The sequence below is a fragment of the Lagenorhynchus albirostris genome, chromosome 3 (genome assembly GCF_949774975.1).
Source record: "Lagenorhynchus albirostris chromosome 3, mLagAlb1.1, whole genome shotgun sequence".
In the NCBI taxonomy this organism is placed as follows: domain Eukaryota; kingdom Metazoa; phylum Chordata; class Mammalia; order Artiodactyla; family Delphinidae; genus Lagenorhynchus; species Lagenorhynchus albirostris.
Genome location: NC_083097.1, coordinates 119,695,660 through 119,715,438, shown reverse-complemented (window position 1 = coordinate 119,715,438; position 19,779 = coordinate 119,695,660). Strand labels below are relative to the sequence as shown.

General features: G+C 40.1%; 1 pseudogene; it reads left to right on the top strand.

Annotated features, from left to right (window-relative positions):
• The first annotated feature begins 14,326 nt into the window (after positions 1-14,326).
• LOC132518506 (chromobox protein homolog 3-like) lies at positions 14,327-15,000 on the top strand (annotated as a pseudogene).
• The last annotated feature ends 4,779 nt before the right edge of the window (positions 15,001-19,779 follow it).

Sequence of the window (19,779 nt, the reverse complement as noted above, 5' to 3'; positions counted from 1 at the left end):
GTAATTCGTGACCTGACGTAAGAGATCCCCTTCTCCTTGTCCTAAATTAAGTAATTGGGTGAAAGATTGTGAACTCTCAAGCATGGGAATCACCCAAAAGCGTTTTTCAATAAAGACTTTATTTTCTACTCAAGATGATATTAAGTAATAATAAGATATTATCCACGCTTTTTCTCAGGTTCTAACTATGAGGCATCTTACTTAGATAGTTTGAGAAATCCAACCAAGATCATACCCTATTTTCAGAAGCACAGATAGAGAGGTCCATCTATAGCCAAGCTCAGTGGAGATGTAGGGGGAGGACATGCCTCTCTCTCTTTTGTGCCCAAAATGGTTTATTCAGAGAAAGATATAAAGATGTAGAAGAGTATCTCATGCTCTCCTTTCCACCTCTCATTGTCACAAGGGAAATTACACATGACATTGGATTAGCCCAAGTGTCACATTGCCACGCAGTCCAAAACTCCCTCTTTGCCCATATGAAAGAGGGATTGTCGTGTGGCCAGGAAGATTTCCAGAGGATGCAAAGCAAGGTTATCTGAAGACCCTGGCTTCTGCCCAAGAAGAAATTTGACTCCAGTTGCAGAAATAGAAATAACTCAGAAGTCCTACAAGCCAAGGGTGAAAAGATGAACCAACCTCACCAGCTCCTCTTATGAAATGAAGGCGGAAGTATTTGACAGTAAGGCTATAAGCAGAAGTAGCAGCAGCTAAAAAGGCAGGAAGACCTGTGTGCAAGGTGAATTTACATTCGAGCCAGAAGTGTCAGCAAGCACAAACTGTGAGGGGGCGCGTTGTGCTTGGCACACGTTTTCCGCACACAGCTCATTAATCTGACGGATTCCAGTTTAATCGTCACCTCCCTGAAGAAACCTCCCTAGTCAACCCTATCGCCACCCCCTTACCCCACTCCTGCCCCCAGATATGGAGACTTGATCAGGGTCCCCTGTATATGCCCTCATCAAATCCTATGTTATTTAGCCCATCACATTAATCACATTTGTGAATAGTCATTTACGAGATTATCAGTTGCCTCTCTCTCTCCCTGACTGGGCTATCAGCTCCCTCAAGGCAGGGGTCACGTCTGTCATTTTCTTGCTGTACATACTCAGTGTTCGCACAGTGCCTGGTTTGCATCAAAAAATAAATAGTTTTTTGAAATATTTAATGAGAAGAAGCATTTACTCTGCAGAGGACGCAGCCTTGAGAAGATTGAAATGAGGAGCCTGGCTTCGGAAGACAGGTTGTTGCAGCGATTTACTTTCCCGCCAACAGGGTACGAGGGTTCCCTTTTCTCCACATCCCACCCGTCACTTGCTACTTGTGGTCTTTTTGATGATAGCCATCCTGACAGGTGTGAGGTGATATCTCGTGGTTTTGATTTGCATCTCCCTGACGATTAGCCATGTTGACAAACTAGTGATTACCAGTGGAGAGGCGTATGGGATTAAAAGATACAAATTACTATGTATAAAATAGATAAGCAAGAAGAATACTACATTGCAAGGCACAGGGAATGTAGCCATTATTTTATTAATTATTATTAAAGTTATTACATTATTAATAACTTTAAAGGGAGTATGATCTATTAAAGTATTGAATTACTGTGTTGTACCTCTGAAGGTAATATAAGATTATAAAGTATACTTCAATTTTTAAAAAAAAAAGAAGAAGAAGAAAACAGGTTGCTGTTGCTGTCCCTGGAGAGATACCACCCAGCCTCTGGGTTTGAAGCCCTGGGCCCCTAGCAACGGCACCTCTGGGGTCCCAGTTCCTGCCGCAGGATGCATAAGGATGAATACTTGGTTACCCACATATGTCCCCAAAACAAATAGTAGAGGGAACAAAGCACAGACTACGTGCCACATAAGCAGAATTATTGCTAAAATTAATGCTTCTCAAAGCCTCAGAAAGGAGTCAGTGAATTCAAGGTTTATATTAACCTCATTTCACTTTTCTTTTCATTTACAGGAAATTGTTTTAATTTTCCATGTGCATCTGTTGGATGTTTACGTCACTGACTGTATTAAAAAAAAATAGCTGCAACATTCTGTTTTGTTCTAAGTTATTTAAATAGAAAAAGGACCCCAATCGATATCTTATTAGTTGCTGTACAATAATTTGTTTTCAAAGTACTGGATTCTTTTAACATTTAGGATACTATACATGTCTTTCCTATTGGGGAGTGAGAGAAATATTTTTTAAGAACATCATGTTCAAATAAATAAGGAAAACATCTCCCTTCTCTTCAGTGGTCCTAGGCATTGTATTTTATATGATTAACTTAGATATCCAGGCCGTTGAACTGTCTGGGTTTTCTATACTTTTTGAAAGAATAAGGCTTTTTATGGGATAGGTAGAACATTACTTTGAAGCAGGGTTTTTGGACCTGACAGTTCTTTGTTTTGGGGGCTGTTCTGTACATTGTAGGATGTTTCGCCTCTCCTACCTGATTCCAGTGGCATACACCCAGCTAGAGTTATAACAATCAAGAATGTTTCCCGGCATTGCCACGTGTTCCAGGGAGCAAAATCACCACTGTTGAGAACCGTTGGTTTAGAGGGTGGGAGAGGCTAGCAGGCAGAGACTGTTTCTTCATCCTTCAAGAAAGGCAGACCTAGATGAGGCAAGACCCATCATTGGCCTTTTTGGTCATATATTTTTCCAATCACCAATTTGGTCTCCTTAAACCACTTTGGACTGGATGCCGACATGCTTCATAGAGTCCCATCCCTTGGTGAAAACATGGGACAGAAAATGTCTTTCTGAAATGCCTGGAGGCTTCCCTCCCTATACAGTGGAGAGAATACTGTACAGGCATCTAGTCAGACCAGCAGTCTGCTACTTGTTCCCCATGTGACTCTGGGGACTCCCAAGTCCCTCAACTATACAAAGTCCTGATACCATACTTGGTTCCCATATCAAAGAATGGTTGGAAGAATGAAATCAAAAGGTACCCAATTTTGTTTTTCACAAGTGACAGAGTCAGACCAAGTAATACCTGTCAATGTAATGCCCTTTCCTGAGAAAATTACTTTATCAGTGGGAGGTAGAACAGAGTGTGGTTATGGGTCTGGTCTTTGAAATCTGAGCAGCCAGGGCTGAAAGCAGCTACCTCATTTTACCAGTTGTGTAGCTGGTATACCGACTAGGACACATAACATCTCTTAGCCTCTCTTTCCTCATCAATAAAATGATCGTAACATCTATTATAAAGGGGAGACTGTGAGAATTATAGAATATATGCGAGGCACATTGTACAAGTGTCCAACATAGGAGAGGCACCCACAAGTCATGTTTGCCATGGCTGTTACCATTGTTAATAAATGCAGGAAATATTATGTGCTGTCTGGCTCATGGGAGAGACATTTGGGAGCAGAGTTTCCCTTAGGATCCCTAAACCAGAGCTTTAACGGGAAGGTCCACTTAAATTGCTTTGCTTAAGTCCAACAGCGCAGGAAGTCATGTTGGAAAGATTAGTCCTTTGTCAGGCTTTGATGGCAAGAACTGTGTCTTATTCATATCTGTATTCAAAGCACCTAGCACAATGCATGGTCAGAGTAGATGCATTCAATCCTCTACTTGACAGGTTAAATTTCTAAGCATCTGCTGGGTACCAAAAACAGTTCTAGGGTCTGGAAGAAGGAACAAAGATGAGCAAAAACAGGTGCAGTCATGGCCCTCATGAAGACAAGAGTCCTGCTGCAAAGACTGCAAATCAAAAACTCACAGGGAACAGGCAGATGTCAGAAAAGCCACACAATCTTTTTGGTCTCTTTAATTTTCCCACTTATGGTAGACACATAGTTATAGAGAAATCATTCTCAACTTAAAAAAACCCAGCATTATAAAAATGCTAGTAAATGGCAGACACTATAGTCTCAGTTTTAGAGACAATAGTGCGTGGTAAGAAGTGTGGTTCGCAGGAGAGGAGAATGCTACTACTGAACAGTAAAGGTGGCACAGTCTCCGAATGGTTTTGAGATTTCTGGCTCAGATCAGTCTGAAGAGAATTGATTTTCGATAGTGGGGTGCTTGTAATGGACAGAGGGTGGCAGGCAGTTGCGAGGGCCATGGGTAAGATACAGTATGATCTCCAGAAGACTGGGTTATAGGAGCCATATTCCCTGAGTCCCTGAGCCCACAAGGCTGAGCCACGTACCTGACAGTGTAGGCAATGCTGCACAACTAGGACGATAATGACTGGCCTACCTCTTTATAAAGATCTTTTTTAACATTCACCCAAATTATAGAGATGGGGAAGGAAAAAAAATACTTTTCATTCAGTCCTCTTGAGAAGACTGTCAGAAAATTCCTCTCCAGGTGATTTTAAGTATCTTGTTCCTGTGGGAAGAAGCCAATAGAATTAAGTGTCCCTCTGCTAGATTAAATCTTAGTGCTTTTAGAATGGTTAATGTCTACAGGGCTTGTTAAATGACTGGGGTTGGTCTTCATCTCCTTCATGCCTATGATTAGAGTCTTGACGGAGTCACATGGGATGCTCCAAGAGAGATTAGGACCACCCAACTTTTTTTTAATTTTGCTTTTTCTTTTTCTAAAATTTTGGTCTTTAGGCTGAAGCATCACAGGACTCTGGATAAGGAAGAGAATGAAGGTAGGATTATAGGGAAAGGCAAAAGGAGCTAAAGGACGTTGAAAGAGGAGATTTCAAAAGAGTTTGGGGTCATCATAGTTTTAAAATAAATGTGAAGCCAAATTCCAAACTGTGCATTATTTCCTTCTAAATAGGACATTAGCTGGGTCATTTTTAATTAAGAGGTCTGCAACATTCTACATATAAGAAATTGTGCTGTTTTGTGGTCTTTGTCGTACAGATTTCAGACTCGTCTGGTTTTCTCTTGACACACTTATAAAAGCAAGTATAAACTGAATGCTATTTTAATAACCTTTATGGTACAGTATTATATATTAGATGCAATTCATTGTTTCTCACCCCATATTTATTTCCCACAGCATACCACTGCTTTTACATTAGATGTTTACCCTACAGGGAGAAAAATGGGTCTGAAATATAAAGCTAGCCCTTTCTTTTTACAGACATCCTGTAATTAGCCCAAGTTTTCATCTCTTCACAGCAAGACCCCACTGCACAAAAGTTCTCTTTTCTCAACATATTTTTGCCAGATGTTTCCACCAAAAAAAAAGTGTAAGGCAAAGTATTTTGTGTGCATTGGTGCATATGACTTCATCCTTAATAACTGCCTCAAAATGCTCCACCTCCTTAATTAAGTGAATTAGTTCTCCTTCAGTTCCTGTGTAGAGAACATCTATTGTCTCCATCTTCACAAACTCTCAGCATTTCAGCCATGTGTGACTGTCCCGTGCGCCCTCAGGAGGGGTCAAACAGCTTCACTCACACTCATCCTATATTTTTAAAACCCAGAGTAAACACTTTAGCTTTTTGACCGATGAGAACTCAATCACTGCAAATTAACATGTGAAATTGCTGTTCTCTCTCCAGTTAACCTTACAGTTTTGTCTGATTAAAGGATGATTCTACACTCTGTGTTGAAATATTATGATAAGTTTGCATCCGTATTAGCAGTCAGGCTCTATTTTGTTTCAGATAGCAAGGTTTTCAGCTTTGCTAGAGAATACTTCTATGTATTCTAAAATATTTTCCAGAAGATCAGTGTCCCTGAGGCCAGGGAGATCAGGAGAGGCAGGAGGGAGGGACTCTCTGGGAAGAGCAGGAGAGGAGCAGAGGGCGATCGCCTGGCCCACTCGGGCAGGGGAGGCTGCTGAGCTCCCAAGCTGCTTCCTTCCCTATCTAAAGCCCCACCTAGGCCGCGTGGGTTCTGGGGGCATAGGAAGGAGGCCGGGGAGATCAGGAGTGACAGGCTGGAGGGGCCATCCAGGAGGAGCGGGAGAGGAACGGAGGGCAACTGCCCCACCCACTTGGGCCAGGGGAGCCTACTGAGCTCCCAGGCCACATGGGTCCTTGGGGGCATAGGAGGGAGGCTGGGGAGATCAGAGGAGGTTTTTTAGGTTCACATATTTAAAGTGATGAAAGAGAAAAACCTACAACCAAGATTACTCTGTCCAGCAAGGATCTCATTCAGATTCAATGGAGAAGTGAAAAGCTTTTCAGACAAGCAAAAGCTAACAGAATTCAGCACCACCAAACCAGCTTTACAACAAATGCTAAAGAAACTTCTCTAAGCAGGAAGCACAAGAGAAGAAAAAGACCCACAAAAATAAACCCAAAACAATTAAGAAAATGGTAATAGGAACATACATGTTGATAATAATCTTGAAGGTAAATGGATTAAATGCCCCAACCAAAAAGCACAGACTGGCTGAATGGTTACAAAAACAAGTCCCATATATATGCTGTCTACAAGAGATCACTTCAGACCTAGGGACAACATACAGACTGAAAGTGAGGGGATGGAAAAAGATATTCTATGCAAATGGAAATCAAAAGAAAGCTGGAGTAGCAATACTCATATATGATAAAATAGACTTTAAAATAAAGACTGTTACAAAAGATAAGGAGGGACACTACGTTATGATCAAAGGATCAATCTAAGAAAAAGATATAACAATTATAGATGTTTATTCACCCAACATAGGAGCACCTCAATACATATGGAAAATGCTAACAACCATGAAAGGAGAAATCGACAGTAACACAATAATCGTAGGGGATTTTAACACCCCACTTACACCAATGGACAGATTATCCAAACAGAAAATAAATAACGAAACACAACCTTTAAATGACATAATAGGCCAGATAGATCTAATTGATATTTAGAACATTCCACCTCAAAGTGGCAGAATACACTTTCTTCTCAAGTGCACACAGAACATTCTCCAGGATAGATCACATCTTGGGTCACATCAAGCCTTGGAAAGTTTAAGAAAATTGAAATCGTATAAAGCATCTTTTCTGACCACAACACTCTGAGATTGGAAATCAATTACAGGGAAAAAACTGTAAAAGACGCAAATACACGGAGGCTAAACAGTGCACTACTAAATAACCAAGAGTTCACTGAAGAAATCAAAGAAGAAATCAAAAATACATAGAAACAAATGACAATGAAAACACGAAGACCCAAAACCTATGGGACACAGCAAAAGCAGTTCTAAGAGGAAAGTTTATAGCAATTCATTCTCACCTCAAGAAACAAGAAAAATCTCAAATAAACAATCTAACCCTACACTTAAAACAACTAGAGAAAGAAGAACAATGAAAACCCAAAGTAAGTAGAAGGAAAGAAATCATAAAGATCAGAGCAGAAATAAATGAAATAGAAATAAAGAAAACAATAGCAAAGATCAATAAAACTAAAAGCTGGTTCTTTGAGAAGATAAACAAAATGGATAAACCCTTAGCCAGACTAATCAAGATAAAAAGGGAGAGAATGCAAATCAATAAAATTAGAAATGAAAAAGGAGAAATCACAACTGATACTGCAGAAATACAAAGGATTATAAGAGACTACTACAAACAAGTATATGCCAGTAAAATGGACAACCATGAAGAAATGGACAAATTCTTGGAAAGATACAATTTTCCAAGACTGAACCAGGAAGAATTAGAAAATATAAACAGACCTATCACAAGTAATGTAATTGAAACTGTAATTAAAAATCTTCCAACAAACAAGAATCCAGGACCGGATTGCTTCACAGCCTAATTCTATCAAACGTTTAGAGAAGAGCTAACACCGATACTTCTCAAACTCTTCCAAAAACTTGTGGAGGGAGGAACACTCCCAAATTCATTCTACGAAGCCACCATCACCCTGATACCAAAACCAGACAAAGATGTCACAAAAAAAGAAAACTACAGGCCAATATCACTGATGAACATAGATGCAAAAATCCTCAACAAAATACTAGCAAACAGAATCCAGCAGCACATTAAAAGGATCATACACCATGATCAAGTGGGGTTTATCCCAGGAATGGAAGGATTCTTCAATATACACAAATCAATGTGATACACCATATTAACAAAGTGAAGGATAAAAACCATATGATAATCTCAATAGATGCAGAAAAAGCTTTTGACAAAATTCAACACCGCTTTATGATAAAAACTCTCCAGAAAATGGGCATAGAGGGAAGCTACCTCACCATAATAAAGGGCATATATGACAAACCCACAGCAAGCATCATACTCAATGGTGAAAAACTGAAAGCATTTCCTCTAAGATCAGGAACAAGACAAGGATGTCCACTCTCACCACTCTTATTCAACATAGTTTTGGAAGTCCTAGCCACAGCAATCAGAGAAGAAAAAGAAATAAAAGGAATACAAATTGGAAAAGAAGAAGTAAGACTGTGACTATTTGCTGATGACATGATACTATACATAGAAAATCCTTAATATGCCACCAGAAAACTACTAGAACTAATCAATGAATTTGGTAAGGTTGCAGAATACAAAATTAATGCACAGAAATCTCTGGCATTCCTATACAGCAACAATGAAAAATCAGAAAGAGAAATCAAGGAAACAGTCCCATTTACCATTGCAACAAAAAGAATAAAATACCTAGGAATAAACCTGCCTAAGGAGGCAAAAGACTTGTACTCAGAAAACTATAAAACACTGATGAAAGAAATCAAAGATGACATAAACAGATGGAGAAATGTACCATGTTCTTGGATTGGAAGAATCAATATTATGAAAATGACTATACCACCCAAAGCAATCTACAGATTCAGTGCAATCCCTATCAAACTACCAATGGCATTCTTCACAGAATTAGAACAAAATAATCTTTCAGTTCGTATGGAAACATAAAAGACCTCGAATAGCCAAAGCAATTTTGAGAAAGAAAAACGGAGTTGGAGGAATCAGTCTCCCTGACTTCAGACTATACCACAAAGCTCCAGTAATCAAGACAGTATGGTACTGGCACAAAAACAGAAATATAGATCAGTGGTACAGGATAGAATGCCCAGAGATAAACCCACACATATATGGGCACCTAATTTACAACAAAGGAGGCAAGACCATACAATGGAGAAAAGACAGCCTCTTCAATAAGTGGTGCTGGGAAAACTGGACAGCTACATGTAAAAGAATGAAATTAGAACACTACCTAACACCATACACAAAAATAAACTCCAAATGGATTAAAGACTTAAATGTAAGACCAGACACTATAAAACTTTTAGAGGAAAACATAGGAAAAACACTCTTTGACATAAACTACAGCAAGATCTTTTTGGACCCACCTCCTAGAATAACAGAAATAAAAACAAAAATATGCCAACACATTTATATGGAATCTAAAAAAATAAAGTTGTTCTGAAGAACCTAGGGGCAGGACAGCAATAAAGAGGCAGATGTAGAGAATTGGCTTGAGGACACAGGGAGGGGGAAGGGTAAGCTGGGACGAAGTGAGAGAGTGGCATGGACATATATACACTACCAAATGTAAAATAGATAGCTAGTGGGAAGCAGCCGCTTAGCACAGGGAGATCAGCTCGGTGCTTTGTGACCACCAGGAGGGGTGGGATAGGGAGGGTGGGAGGGAGGGAGACGCAAGAGGGAAGAGATATGGGAACATATGTATATGTATAACTGATCCACTTTGTTATAAAGCAGAAACTAACACACCATTGTAAGGCAATTATACTCCAATAAAGATGTTAAAAAAAAGTTATTATAACAAAATTAGAAAAGAAGATGTGGCACATATATACAATGGAATATTTCTCAGCCATATAAAGAAATGCAATTGAGTTATTTGTAGTGAGGTGGATGGACCTAGAGTTTGTCATACAGAGTGAAGTAAGTCAAAAAGAAACAAATACCGTATGCTAACCCATATATATGGGATCTAAAAATAAAGTTGACTGATGAACCTAGTTGCAGAGCAGGAATAAAGAGGTAGACATAGAGAATGGACTTGATGACATGGTGTGGGAGAGCAAAGCTGGGGCAAAGTGAGAGTAGCATCAACATATATATACTACCAAATGTAAAATAGTTGGCTGGTGGGAAGCAGCAGCATAGAAAAGGGAGATCTGCTCGGTGCTTTGTGATGACCTAGAGGGGTGGGATAGGGAGGGTGGGTGGGAAGCTCATGAGGGAGGGGATATGGGGACATGTGTATGCATATGGCTGATTCACTTTGTTGTGCAACAGAAACTAACAGGGTATTGTGAAGCAATTATACTCCAATAAAGATCTATTTTAAAAATAAAAATTAAAAATAAAATTTAAAAAAATAATAAAATATTTTCCACCGTTATGATCTTACCTATCTCTGCCATCGACACTGAATTTTGTAAGGTCAATAGTGGAGGTGACCTTAGGAAATCTGATTCAGCCCCCTTTTTTTGGTAGCTGGCAAAACAGAGGGAGTTGCCCCAGTCATACATCTAATTGGTAAAGACATCTTGACCCTCATTCTCTATTCCACATCTGCTAATAACAGATGGCACCGAATTTTCATGTGGAAAACCAAAAGAAAACAACAACAACAAAATCCCATCACCTTTTATCAATGACATAGGCTTAGTATCACTGATGATGATGCTACAGATACTTCCTACCAGTGGCATGTCAATATTTCTCTCTAACTATTTATTTCATGGGTTGGGCTGATGTAGCCACGCTCTCATTTAATAAACTTGGAATACAGCACGATTGTAAGCTCCCAGAAGGATGGGTGGCATAGGGTTAAAGAGGAGGAAAAAGTCTTTCTAGTTAGATATGAGTCCAAATCTCAACTTTACCCTTTATAGAAATGACCTGGGCAAGTTATTCAATTTCTCTAAGCCTCAGTTTTCTCATTTAAAAACTGAATTTTTTAAAATTGGGATATAGTTGATTTATAATGGTGTGTTAGTTTCTGCTATACAACAAAGTGAATCAGCTATAGATATCCCCTCCCTCTTGGACCTCCCTCCCATCCCACCCATAGGAACTTCTTCAGAGGGCTGTTGTGAGGCATGAATAAATGCATTGATGAGCATAAGCATGGATAGTGTAATACCTGGCACGCAGCAAGCATCTGACATACAGCTTTTGCTATATTTGGTTAAAATCCCAAAGCTTGGGTGGATAGACCTAGAGTCTGTCATACAGAGTGAAGTAAGTCAGAAAGAGAAAGACAAATACCGTATGCTAACACATATATATGGAATTTAAGGGAAAAAAATGTCACGAAGAACCTAGGGGTAAGACAGGAATAAAGACACAGACCTACTAGAGAATGGACTTGAGGATAGGGGGAGGGGGAAGGGTAAGCTGTGACAAAGCGAGAGAGAGGCATGGACATATATACACTACCAAACGTAAGGTAGATAGCTAGTGGGAAGCAGCCGCATAGCACAGGGAGATCAGCTCAGTGCTTTGTGACCACCTAGAGGGGTGGCATAGGGAGGGTGGGAGGGAGACGCAAGAGGGAGGGGATATGGGGATATGTGTATATGTAGAGCTGATTCACTTTGTTATAAAGCAGAAACTAACACACCACTGTAAAGCAATTATACTCCAATAAAGATGTAAAAAAAAAAAAAAAATCCCAAAGCTTGGCAACTGCCTGGATTAGAGAGGCAGGGAGAAAAGGAGCAGAAGGCAGCATCACAGATGAGGGTGAGCTTTCAAGCCCAGGTTACTAGACATTCCTAGTCCTCTCCAGTATCCACCTTCTCTCTCCCTCCCAAACATGAGAGACCCTGCATTTCCCAGCCTCCTATCAGTTAGGTGGGGGCCATGACTGGGACTAAGGTGAGACTAGTAAGTTGCCTAAAGTAAAAAATATAAGGAACCACTGGCTTTGGGGGTCACACCAGTGCCAGTCCTGTGTTTGCATGACCCAGAGAGCCCATGCCTCCTTAGATGTCACACTAAGGGCTTCACTCCTCTCAGCCTCGTCCCACCCCTGAGTAAAGCCATGTGACGAGGGCTGGCCAGTGAGCTGCACCTGGAAGTGACCCTCAAGAGCCAGTACTGGACAATCCTCCATGCCCTCTGCCTCTGCAACTGAGGAGGCTGCCGGTTCTAGATGGTGGAGCTCAGTGGCTCCATGTCATAGAGTCCCTTGCCAGCCTACACGGACATGTAGCATGATGGAGAAAGGAAATTGTGCTGAGCCACTGAGGTGTGAAGAAGCTTTTTTTTTTTTTTTTTTTTTTTTTTTGCTGCTGTAGCTGCTGCAACAAACCTAGCCTGTTTTTATTCTCATTATTAGCATTGTCCCAATCAAAATACATCACTTCATTTTTGTCACTCTTCTGAGAATCGAGCCCAGGCAGAGTGAAGTTGAAATGTTAGCCTTGGCCCTTTCTAGTTGTATTTTCTCTGAACTTCAGTTACCTTGGTCGATAAAATTGCACTAATAAGCCATGACTTGCAGGGTTCCTGGGTGAGGTTGAAGTGCGGGGTTGCATTCTAGCTGGCTGTAAGTGGGAATGTCCTTCTTGAGAAGCTTCTCGTGGCAAGGGAATGTCTCTATGTCCCCAAGACCTAGCACAGTGTCTTGGCATGTTACAAACGTTTAATAGATATTTGTTGATTAAGTAAAAAAAGACTGCTTTACGAGTTATAACAAATTTTCTACAGAGTAAAAGCTATGAGCCATCAGTCTACCAAGAAAATGGCCCAGATTTTCTCCTGGGTCTCCCTGTGAATCTCTTACTCTTTCAGTGCCTGCATCAGCTGAGTTGTCAAGGTTACCTGCATCATCTTTGAAATATTATTAGATGTTGACCCATATTGTGTCAAAATTATACATAGACCTGAATGTGTGTTTGCCTCCCCTACTGTTCTGACTACTCTCACTCTCTTTTCTCATCTGTTTCCCTCATTCTACTGTATTTAAATTGATGAAAGAGTTTAAAGCCTGGCTCTTTACCAGAATGAGATATTCTGTATTATACTGACTCAGTGAGATTTCAAGGGACTTAGATTCAAACCTTGAATAAGTTGCAAAGTTCTTTTCTTAGCATTTAGGTGACATCCCATCTGTTCCTTCTAAATTAAGTAGATACGACCTGGAGTTCCCCTCATAGTTCTGATCAGTTCTCTTACATTCTTAAGCTTTCATCATTACCACCATCATCCCCACCCCCGTCATCTTAAGCTTTCATCATTACCACCATCATCCCCACCCCCGTCATCTTAAGCTTTTCTCATTATCACCATCATTGTCTCAGCAGTGTATTTATCTGGTCCTCTGTTACTCTGTTTACTCTAAGTGCTCCACATGCCTTGTATCACTTAGAATAGTGAAACACATGCCAGTATTAGTCCTATTCTACAGATGAGAAAGTTGAGGTTCAAGAGAATAAGAAACTTAGATATCAGATATAGGTAACTAAATACCAGAGCAAAGATTAAACTCAGGTTCGGTTTGACTCCAAATCTTGTGACCTTACCTTGCTGTTGTACTGACTAAGCAAGAGAAACATGAAGGGGATCTCAAAGGTGACCCAATTCCTTCCTGTTTCATTAAGTTTTAAAACATATATTTGAAAAATGGCAGTGATACCTAATATTCTGAGTATTTCAGTAGGGATGGGAAATGGGGAAGAATAATTGGCAGTCCAGTCTGAAGAATTGGGCTTAAGTAAAACATTACTTAGAAAAACATACCCCATTTCTTTATAACCTACATTTTTAAGAGAACAGGAAGGGGAGACAATTTGGCAAAATTGTTGATTGAGAGACAATTTTTTTTTTTTTTTTTTTTTTTTTTTTGCAGTACGCGGGCCTCTCACTGTTGTGGCCTCTCCCGTTGCGGAGCATAGGCTCCGGATGCGCAGGCTCAGCGGCTGTGGCTCACGGGCCTAGCTGCTCCACAGCATGTGAGATCTTCCCAGACCGGGGCACGAACCCGTGTCCCCTGCATCGGCAGGCAGACTCTCAACCACTGCGCCACCAGGGAAGCCCCCTGAGAGACAATACTTTTTAAAAGTCACATTTAAAGGTGTGCATGGCTAGGAACTTCCCTGGTAGCGCAGTGGTTAAGAATCCGCCTGCCAATGCAGGGGACATGGGTTCGAGCCCTGGTCCGGGAAGATCACACATGCCACGGAGCAACTAAGCCCGTGAGCCACAACTACTGAGCCCGTGAGCCACAACTACTGAAGTCCGTGTGCCACAACTACTGAAACCCACACACCTAGAGCCCATTCTCCGCAACAAGAGAAGCCACCGCAGTGAGAAGCGCGCACACCACAACGAAGAGTAGTCCCCGCTCGCTGCAACTAAAGAAAGCCTGTGCACAGCAACGAAGACCCAACGCAACCAAAAATATAAATAAATAAATGTATAAAAAAAAAAGTGTGCATGGCAAGATTAAAAAAGTTAAGGAAAAATAGCTCCCCAGCCCCCTCCCCCTCAGATGTGGCTGGAGCTTGAGGCGTGCAGGGCCGGAGACGCGGCAGACCCGGGACCCAGAGCGGCTCGGAGGCGGTGAATAATAGCTCTTCAAGTCTGCAATAAAAAATGGCCTCCAATAAAACTACATTGCAAAAAATGGGAAAGAAACAGAATGGAAAGAGTAAAAAAGTCGAAGAGGCAGAACCTGAAGAATTTGTGGTAGAAAAAGTACTGGACCATCGTGTAGTGAATGGGAAGGTGGAGTATTTCCTGAAGTGGAAGGGATTTACAGATGCAGACAATACCTGGGAACCCGAAGAAAATTTAGATTGTCCGGAGCTAATTGAAGCATTTCTTAATTCTCAAAAAGCTGGTCAAGAAAAAGATGGAACAGAAAGAAAATCTTTATGTGACAGTGAATCTGATGATAGCAAATCAAAGAAGAAAAGAGATGCTGCTGACAAAACAAGAGGTTTAGCCAGAGGTCTCGACCCAGAGCGATAACTGGTGCCACAGACAGCAGTGGAGAATTCATGTTTCTCACGAAATGGAAAGATTCAGATGAGGCGGACTTGGTGCTGGCAAAAGAGGCAAATATGAAGTGTCCTCAGATTGTAATTGCTTTTTATGAAGAGAGACTAACTTAGCATTCTTGTCCAGAAGATGAAGCTCAATAATTGTTTGCATTGCTTTTTATATATATATATATATTTTTTTTTGATTTATTAGTGTGAAGAAATAACTACATTCTAGTGAAAATCAAGTTTGATATGTTCGTTTTGAAGTAGTATTGGGGAAGTTGTGGGGTTTTTGGGGGGTTTTGTTTTTGTTTTTTTTGCATCTGTAGCACAGGTTACTTTGAACAAATAAAAGCTTTCTGTAGTTGCTTCCTTTAGCAGAAAAGAACATTTGATACCACGGTATATTATTTCCTCTGCATTAGAGAACAGCTTTTCTAAATGTTGGGGAAAATCTCCATAGTCATTACTTAATCAGAATTTAGAATGTGCATTTAACTCATATATGCCTAAGGACCATTCTGGGTTTTTTGTATGTGTATACATAAAATACATATGTAAATGGTTTGGGGTTTTTTTTTGGTTATTGTTTAAATACATTTACCAAAACAAAACCAGCCTTTCACAACCATGGATAAGCCCATGTTTCTGGGATTCTGTCATTTTGAGCAATATAAGAAATCACTTCAACTTAAATTGAAAATTTAAGTCTTAACCTTTCAAATTAAATAATTTTGTAATTAATTAGACAAATTAATGTAAACAATTTAAATTGGATATATTTTTAAAGCAGCCCTATCAGAATCTGCATCCATATCTACCATCATATAAAGGCAGTTTTATATGTAAAACCCCTGAAAGGAAAATTTTATCTCTGTCAACCCAAATGAAAAAACTAGAAAAATTCTGGTATGTTTTAATTAGCCAAGCAAGACTTAGTTAAATGGATATTTAAAGCTTCCTTTTGGCAAACCATTCTTTTATAAGAAGTTGAAATCCCCATGCTGTGTTTACTGAAAGACTGTGATACATGGAATGTCTCAGCCTCGTTCATGGAAACCTCATCAGATGGTTAGAGATGTTGGCAATTTAGGATCTGCAGGAATAAATGAGGGAACAAACTTTTCTAATCTAAACTTGACCTTCATGTTTTTTCAAACTTTACCCCAACCCATTCCTTACATGTAGGCTCAATCTTCTCAGTATTTTGGGTTACTGGTGCAGCAGAAGCCAGGAAAAACAATAACTTTGTAGTAATCAGAATATTATTCAACTACATATTGTTTACTGTATTTTAAATACTGGTGAACAGTGGTCAGTAAATAGTTTTATGTTCCTTTAAAAAAAAGTTGATAAAATGTATACTAATATTATTCTTCAGGCTAATTTAAAGCATTACACTTTGTTAAAAATAATAAATTTTCTTTCGAAAAAATGACCTTTCAAACTGAATTTCTTTAACTCTTGAGGTTGAGCTTCCTATGTCTGTTGGCCATTTTTATTTCCTTCTGTGTGAATTATCCATAAAATTTGCCATTTTCTATTGAAACGTGTGTATATATAAATAATTTGCAAGAACATTTTATATATTATGGAAATTAGACCTTTTGACTGTCATTATACTGTATTTCCCAAGTTTGTCATTTATACTTTGTTTATGGCATTTTCTGTAAAAATTTATTTTTTCACTGTTATGTTTAAAAAGGTAGCTTTGATACTTCCTATAACAGAGAAAGAATTTGGATGTTAAGCCTAGTTTCACAAATCTATTTCGTGCCAATAACAAGAAGGCAGGGAACCACTGTATAATTTGTGAGGCAATTTGCAGAAGACTTCCTGTTAGTCTCTGGCTTCATTAAACGATAGCCGTGTGCTGATCTGGCTACTTTCCATGCAAGGCCCGAGCCACCCTATCAGCACTCACATCAGTTTGCAATGCCTGGTTGATCAGAATAGGTGTTAGCACCAGCCCATAAAACTACCGCTAATTTATGGATTTGTTGAAATGTTGAGTGATTTGCTGCTGCGAGAAAGAATTTAAGAAAGAGAAGGATGAAAGAAAGCTGGAAAGGAGGGAGAGGGAAAATAAACAAAGAGAAAAGGAAAGGACAGAATAAAAGAAAAGGAAAGAAATAGGAAAAGAAAAAGACAAAGAAAGAAGTAGAAAAGAAAGTTATTGAAAGAAAAGGGAAAGGTAAAAAAGGGAGAAAGAATAGAAGGAAAGGGGCTTCCCTGGTGGCGCAGTGGTTGGGGGTCCGCCTGCCAATGCAGGGGGCGCGGGTTCGTGCCCCGGTCCGGGAAGATCCCACATGCCGCGGGGCAGCTGGGCCCGTGAGCCGTGGCCGCTGGGCCTGCGCATCCGGAGCCTGTGCTCCGCGGTGGGGGGAGGGGCCCACGTACCGCAAACAAAAACAAAAACAAAAAAGAATAGAAGGAAAGAAAGAAGAGAATCAAAATATAAGTAAAGATGGAGGATGGATGGATGGATGGATAGATGGGAGGGAAAAGAAGGAAGTGAGGGAGGCAGGGAGGAAAGAGAAATCAAAATATAAAACTTCAGGCTAAATTCATTTCAATTATACAAAGAATCATAAATCCTAGGGATGAAAGGGAATACAAAGTTCCTTTAAATCTAAAGCTCTCCTTTTGCAGGAAGAAAAGCTGAAGCCCAGTAAGGATGAGTAAATTCCCTCAAGCTCACACAGCATGTTCATAACCGAATGAGAGTCAGATTCCAGCCCAGTCTCCTGACTTCCAGTCTAATATACCTTCTCTCACATTTTGTTTCACTGGAAACTTGCTATTGGTTTGAGTTGACTTCCAACAACTTCCAACATAAATAATATTATAGCCCAAAGTGGGCCTTTTGCTAGACCAGAAAATCTTACCCCATGTGATTTTATTAAATTGTAACATTGTCATAACAGAATTTAACCTATGATGTGTAAACACCAAAAAAACAAATGAGCTAGCAGTTCCTTCCTACTTAAAAAAAAAAAAAATTAAAAGGGAAAGCTGTTTGCAGCCTATAATAGAAAAATGCATTTCAAAGGAAATAACTTAGGAAAAGGCCAAAGTCTTCATTACTATTTGGTAGAATTTTGATTTTGTGCCATAGGTACCTGAGAAACATTGTGCTTTTGTCTATTGCTGTTTAGGAACAGATAGTTAAAGAGAAAGAGAAGCGGGAGGTGGATGTAATTGCAGTTGGCTTTTCATTTCAGTGAGTGTGATTTAAGTTCGAGATATGACTTTCCTAAGAAGGGGAGTGGATGGTGAATGGTTGAACATCAAAAAGAAAAATTATGAATGACTGGAAAACCATAGTATTTCTCCAAATGCCCTTAAACACAGAAAAGATCCCCTTTCACTTGATGTAAATGTGCCCCTCATTCTTGTTGTCAGGAGGCAGGACTGAGTGAGACCTCAGATTTCTTTCACTCCTATGATTCTCTATGATCCTCTAACAGTATAAAAAAAAAAATCCCTTTGCCCTAAATAACCAGTTATTTTTTCTGTAAGCCCATTTTTATTATTTTTTGAATTTTATTTTTTTAATACAGCAGGTTCTTATTAGTTATCTGTTTTATACATATTAGTGTATATATGTCAATCCCAATCTCCCAATTCATTCCACCACAACCCCGCCTCCTCCTGCCCCCTGCTTTCCCCCCTTGGTGTCCATACATTTGTTCTCTACATCCGTGTCTATTTCTGCCTTGCAAACCGGTTCATCTGTACCATTTTTCTAGATTCCACATATATGTGTTAATATATGATATTTGTTTTTCTCTTTCTGACTTACTTCACTCTGTATGACGGTGTCTAGGTCCATCCATGTCTCTACAGATGACCCAGTTATTGCTTTGACTTTCTATTTTACTTTGGCAATGGGGAACTTGCTTCATTCTATTAATTTATTTTGGATGACACTCTGCTATATCATCTTAGCTGTTTAGAATTGGTGCCAATGCTGTCAGAGTATTTAGTTTCATCCATTCATTCAACAAATATGTATTGAGCTAAGTACCCACTGGGTACTGTTTTAGGTGTTGGGCATACAGCATAAACATCACAGATTAAAAACTCTGCCCTCACAGAATCGGCACTCAGGTGGGAGGGTGGGCAGAGATAGACCATAAATAACTTGGTATGATCGCATATGGTGTGTTAGGAAGTAATAAGTGCTACTGTGAAAATGAAACAAGGGGCTAGAAAGGGCAGGGGTAGTAAAGGAGCCTTAATTTTCAGTAAGATGATATGGAACCAAGGCAGATGGACTCTCTGATGAGAAAACACTTGAGCAAAGACCTGAAAGAGAGAAGGAGTGAGACACAGGTATATGGTCCCTTGGTTCTAGTATCCCCGGTGGACACCAAAATCCATGGATGCCCAAGTCCCTTATGTAAAGCGATCGAATTGCCATTGGCAGTTGGTTGAATCCACAGATGTGGAACCTGCGGGTACTGAGGGCTGACTTTATCTGAGGCATCTTTCAGGAAAAGGGAACAAACCTGAGGAGAGACCTTTGGGCTGAGTGGCGGAGGCACTGTGAGTGAGGGGAAGAGCTCAGAGAGGTTGGTGCCCAGAGCTTGTAGGGCTGAATAGCCATTGGAAGGACTTTGGCTCTAACTGTGAGTGAGGTGAAAAGACAAGACACTGGGGATGCTTGAGCAGAGGACCGTGACCCACATTTTCACACTATCACAGTGGCTGCTGGGTCGAGAACAGCAAGAAGGGCAAGGGCAGGGGCAGACCCACCAAAAGGGACAATGCCAATCTAGGCAGGAGGTGATGATTTGTGTCATGATAGTACTGGGGAAGGAGGTATGTGGCAGATTCTGATATACTGAGGCTAGAAATAAGAGAATTTGTTAACGGACTGCATGTGAGGTATGAAAGAAAGGGAGGAGTCAGGATGATTTCAATACGGTCTCA